The 5,214-nt window shown below is 41.0% G+C and overlaps 1 non-coding gene across 1 annotated transcript; it reads left to right on the top strand.

Moving 5' to 3' along the window:
* Positions 1-4,518: 4,518 nt before the first annotated feature.
* On the top strand, positions 4,519-4,626 carry LOC112746212 (small nucleolar RNA R71). Its single transcript, XR_003174107.1, has one exon. It is a non-coding gene; the product is annotated as a small nucleolar RNA R71 (small nucleolar RNA).
* The last annotated feature ends 588 nt before the right edge of the window (positions 4,627-5,214 follow it).

Here is a 5,214-nt window from a genome sequence, read left to right as displayed (position 1 = left end):
ATAAGGTAATCCAAGATGTCTAATACAATAGTAAGAGGTCCTATTTATAATAAACTAGTCACTAGGGTTTACATGAGTAAGTAATTGATGATAAATCCACTTCCGGGGCCCACTTGGTGTGTGTTTGGGCTGAGCTTAAGTGTTGCACGTGCAGAGGCCATTTGTGGAGTTGAACGCCAGTTTTGTGCCAGTTTGGGCGTTCAACTCTGGTTTTGGATCCTTTTCTGGCGCTGGACGCCAGATTTGGGCAGAAGCTGGCGTTGAACGCCAGTTTACGTCGTCAATTCTTGGCCAAAGTATGGACTATTATATATTTCTGGAAACCCTGGATGTCTACTTTCCAACGCAATTGGAAGCGCCCATTTCGAGTTCTGTAGCTCAGAAAATCCACTTTGAGTGCAGGGAGGTCAGAATCCAACAGCATCAGCAGTCCTTTTTCAACCCTGAATCTGATTTCTGCTCAAGTCCCTCAATTTCAGCCAGAAAATACCTGAAATCACAGAAAAACACACAAACTCATAGTAAAGTCCAGAAATGTGAATTTAACAAAAATCTATTAAAAACATCCCTAAAAGTAACTAGATCCTACTAAAAAATACTAAAAACAATGCCAAAAAGCGTATAAATTATCCGCTCATCACAACACCAAACTTAAATTGTTGCTTGTCCCCAAGCAACTAAAAATCAAAATAGGATAAAAAGAATAGAATATACTATAAATTCCAAACTATCAATGAAACAGAGCTTCAATCATATGAGCGGACTTATAGCTTTTTGCCTCTTGAATAGTTTTGGCATCTCACTTTATCCATTGAGGTTCAGAATGATTGGCATCTATAGGAACTCAGATTCGATAGTGTTATTGACTCTCCTAGTTCAGTATGATGATTCTTGAACACAGCTTTTTATGAGTCTTGGCCGTGGCCCTAAGCACTTTGTTTTCCAGTATTACCACCGGATACATAAATGCCACAGACACATAATTGGGTGAACCTTTTCAGATTGTGACTCAGCTTTGCTAAAGTCCCCAATTAGAGGTGTCCAGGGTTCTTAAGCACACTCTTTTTTTGCTTTGGACCTTGACTTTAACCGCTCAGTCTCAAGTTTTCACTTGACACCTACACGCCACAAGCACATGGTTAGGGACAGCTGGGTTTAGCCGCTTAGACCAGGATTTTATTCCTTTAGGCCCTCCTATCCACTGATGCTCAAAGCCTTGGGATCCTTTTTATTTCCCTTGCCTTTTGGTTTTAAGGGTTATTGGCTTTTTGCTCTTGCCTCTTGGTTTTAAGAGCTTTGGCTTTTTCTGCTTGCTTTTTCTTTCTTTTTTTTTTTCGCCTAATTTTTTTTTTCTTTTTTTTTTCTGCAAGCTTTGTTCTTTGCTGCTTTTTCTTGCTTCAAGAATCATTTTTATGATTTTTCAGTTATCAAATAACATGTCTCCTAGTCATCATTCTTTCAAGAGCCAACATATTTAACATTCTTAAACAACAACTTCAAAGACATATGCACTGTTCAAGCATTCATTCAGAAAACAAGAAGCATTGTCACCACATCAATATAATTAAACTAGTTCAAGGATAATTCGAAACTCATGTACTTCTTGTTCTTTTGAATTAAAACATTTTTATTTAAGAGAGGTGATGGATTCATAGGACATTCATATCTTTAAGACAAAGTTACTAACTACTAATGATCATGTAATGAAGACACAACACAGATAAGCACATAACATAGAAAACGAAAAACAGAGAAAGTAAGAACAAGGAATGAGTCCACCTTAGTGATGTCCTTGAGCTCTTCTATGTCTCTTCCTTGTCTTTGCTGCTCCTCCTTCATTGCTTTTAGATCTTCTCTGATTTCATGAAGGATGAGGAGTGCTCTTGATGTTCCACCCTTAGTTGCTTCCAATAATTGTGTGGAAGAAAATGTATCCCCTGAGGTATCTCAGGGATCTCTTGATTTGCAGTCAAATGTTCTACCACTGAGCTATAGACCCTTGATGGAAGCATTTGTCTTCCCTTTCCTCTTTCTAGAGGCTTCTCTGGCCTTAGGTGCCATCAATGGTTATGGAAAAAACAAAAAAGCTATGCTTTTACCACACCAAACTTAGAATGTTGCTCGCCCTCGAGCAAAAGAAGAAAGAATAGAAGAATAAGAAGAAGATATGGAGGAGATGGAGGGAGATGTGTATTCGGCCATATGGGTGGGATTGGGTGGGAAAGAGATGTTGAATTTTGAAGGAAGTGGGTGTTGGATGTGAGTGGTAAAGAGTAATAGGAAGAATGTATGGAATAGAGGATGATGAGAAGAGAGAAGAGAGTGAGTGAGGTGGGTGGGGATCCTGTGGGGTCCACAGATCCTGAGGTGATCCTGTGAGGTCCACAGATCTTGAGGTGTCAAGGCATTTACATCCCTGCACCAATTTAGGCATGCAAAATGCCCTTGCACACAACTCTGGGCGTTCAGCGCCAGGTTGGTGCCCATTTTGGGCGTTCAACGCCCCTTTGCTGCCATATCTGGCGTTGAACGCCAGAACCATGCTTGTTCTGGGCGTTCAGCGCCAGGATGCTCCCATTCTGGGCGTTCAGCGCCAGAACTATGCTCTGTTCTGGCGTTTGAACGCCAGACAGATGCTCCTCCAGGGTGTGATTTTTCTTCTGCTGTTTTTGATTCCGTTTTCAATTTTTTTGTTTATTTTGTGACTCCACATGATCATGAACCTAAGAAAACATGAAAAACAATAAAAATAAGAATTAGATAAACATTGGGTTGCCTCCCAACAAGCGCTTCTTTAATGTCAATAGCTTGACAGTGGGCTCTCATGGAGCCTCAATGATGTGCAGAGCTTTGTTGAAACTCTCTAACACCAAACTTAGAGTTTGGATATGGGAGTTCAACACCAAACTTAGAGTTTGGTTGTGGCCTCCCAACACCAAACTTAGAGTTTGACTGTGGGGGCTCTGGTTGACTCTGCTTTGAGAGAAGCTTTTCAAGCTTCCTCTCCATGGTTGCAGAGGGAGATCCTTGAGTTTTGAATACAAGGGAGTTCTCATTCCATTGAAGGACTATTTCACCTCTGTCAACATCAATCACAGCTCTTGCTGTGGCCAGGAAAGGTCTTCCTAGGATGATGGATTCATCCTCTTCCTTTCCAGTATCCAGGACTATGAAATCAGCAGGGATGTAAAGGCCTTCAACCTTTACTAACACGTCCTCTACTTGTCCATAAGCCTATTTTCTAGAGCTGTCTGCCATCTCTAATGAGATTTTAGCAGCTTGCACCTCATAGATTCCCAGTTTCTCCATTATAGAGAGGGGCATGAGGTTTATTCCTGAACCAAGGTCACACAGAGCCTTAAAGATCATGGTGCCTATGGTACAGGGTATTATGAACTTTCCAGGATCCTGTCTCTTCTGAGGCAATGTCAGTTGATCCAGATCACTAAGTTCATTGATGAACAAGGGAGGTTCAACTTCCCAAGTATCAATGCCAAATAATTTGGCATTCAGCTTCATGATTGCACCAAGAAACTTGGCAGTTTGCTCTTCAGTGACATCCTCATTCTCTTCAGAAGAGGAATACTCATCAAAGCTCATGAAGGGCATAAGGAGGTTCAATGGAATCTCTATGGTCTCTAGATGAGCCTCAGAGTCCTTTGGTTCCTCAGAGGGAAGCTCCTTATTGATCATTGGACGTCACAGGAGGTCTTCCTCCTTGGGATTCACGTCCTCTCCTCTCCTCACAGGTTCGGCCATGGCGCTTATGTCAATGGCCTTGCACTCTCCTTTTGGGTTCTCTTCTGTATTGCTTGGGAGAGTACTAGGAGGGATTTCAGTAATCCTTTTACTCAGCTGGCCCACTTGTGCTTCCAGATTTCTAATGGAAGACCTTGTTTCATTCATGAAACTTACAGTGGCCTTAGATAGATCAGAGACTAGATTTGCTAAATTAGAAGCATTTTGTTCAGAGTTCTCTGTCTGTTGCTGAGTGGATGATGGAAAAGGCTTGCTATTGCTAAACCTGTTTCTTCCACCATTATTAAAGCCTTGTTGAGGCTTTTGATCCTTCCATGAGAAATTTGGATGATTTCTCCATGTTGAGTTATAGGTGTTTCCATAAGGTTCACCTAAGTAATTTACCTCTGCTATTGCAGGGTTCTCAGGATCATAAGCTTCTTCTTCAGAAGATGCCTCTTGAGTACTGTTGGATGCAGCTTGCATTCCATGCAGACTCTGAGAAATCATATTGACTTGCTGAGTCAATATTTTATTCTGAGCCAATATGGCATTCAGAGTATCAACTTCATGAACTCCCTTCTTCATAGGCGTCCCATTACTCACAGGATTCCTTTCAGAAGTGTACATGAACTGGTTATTAGCAACCATGTCAATGAGTTCTTGAGCTTCTGCAGGCGTTTTCTTTAGGTGAATGGATCCACCTGCAGAAGTATCCAATGACATCTTAGATAACTCAGACAGACCATCATAGAATATATCCAGGATGGTCCATTCTGAAAGCATGTCAGAAGGACACTTTTTGGTCAACTGTTTGTATCTTTCCCAAGCTTCATAGAGAGATTCACCTTCTTTCTGTCTGAAGGTTTGAACATCAGCTCTAAGCTTGCTCAGCTTTTGAGGAGGAAAGTACTTGGCTAAGAAAGTCGTGACCAGCTTATCCCAAGAGTTCAGGCTGTCTTTAGGTTGAGAATCCAACCATAATCTAGCTCTGTCTCTTACAGCAAAAGGGAAAAGCATGAGCCTGTAGACTTCAAGATCTATTCCATTAGTCTTAACAGTATCACATATCTGCAAGAATTCAGTTAAGAACTAAAAAGGATCTTCAGATGGAAGTCCATGAAACTTGGAGTTCTGCTGCATCAGAGAAACTAATTGAGGTTTCAGCTCAAAATTGTTTGCTCCAATGGCAGGAATGGAGATGCTTCTTCCATGTAAATTGGAATTAGGTGCAGTAAAGTCACCAAGCATCCTCCTTTCATTATTATTATTTTCGCCTGCCATCTCCTCTGCCTGTTCGAAAATTTCTGAAAGGTTATCTCTGGATTGTTGTATTTTAGCTTCTCTTAATTTTCTCTTCAGAGTTCTTTCAGGTTCTGGATCTGCTTCCACAAGAATGTTCTTATCCTTGCTCCTGCTCATATGACAAGGAAGAATGGCCAGAAAAATGATAATAATAATAGAGATCCTTTATAC

The sequence above is a fragment of the Arachis hypogaea genome, chromosome 14, assembly GCF_003086295.3.
Source record: "Arachis hypogaea cultivar Tifrunner chromosome 14, arahy.Tifrunner.gnm2.J5K5, whole genome shotgun sequence".
NCBI lineage: Eukaryota > Viridiplantae > Streptophyta > Magnoliopsida > Fabales > Fabaceae > Arachis > Arachis hypogaea.
The sequence above is the reverse complement of the archived record's forward strand: the minus strand, read 5'-3'. Positions and strand labels throughout refer to the sequence as shown.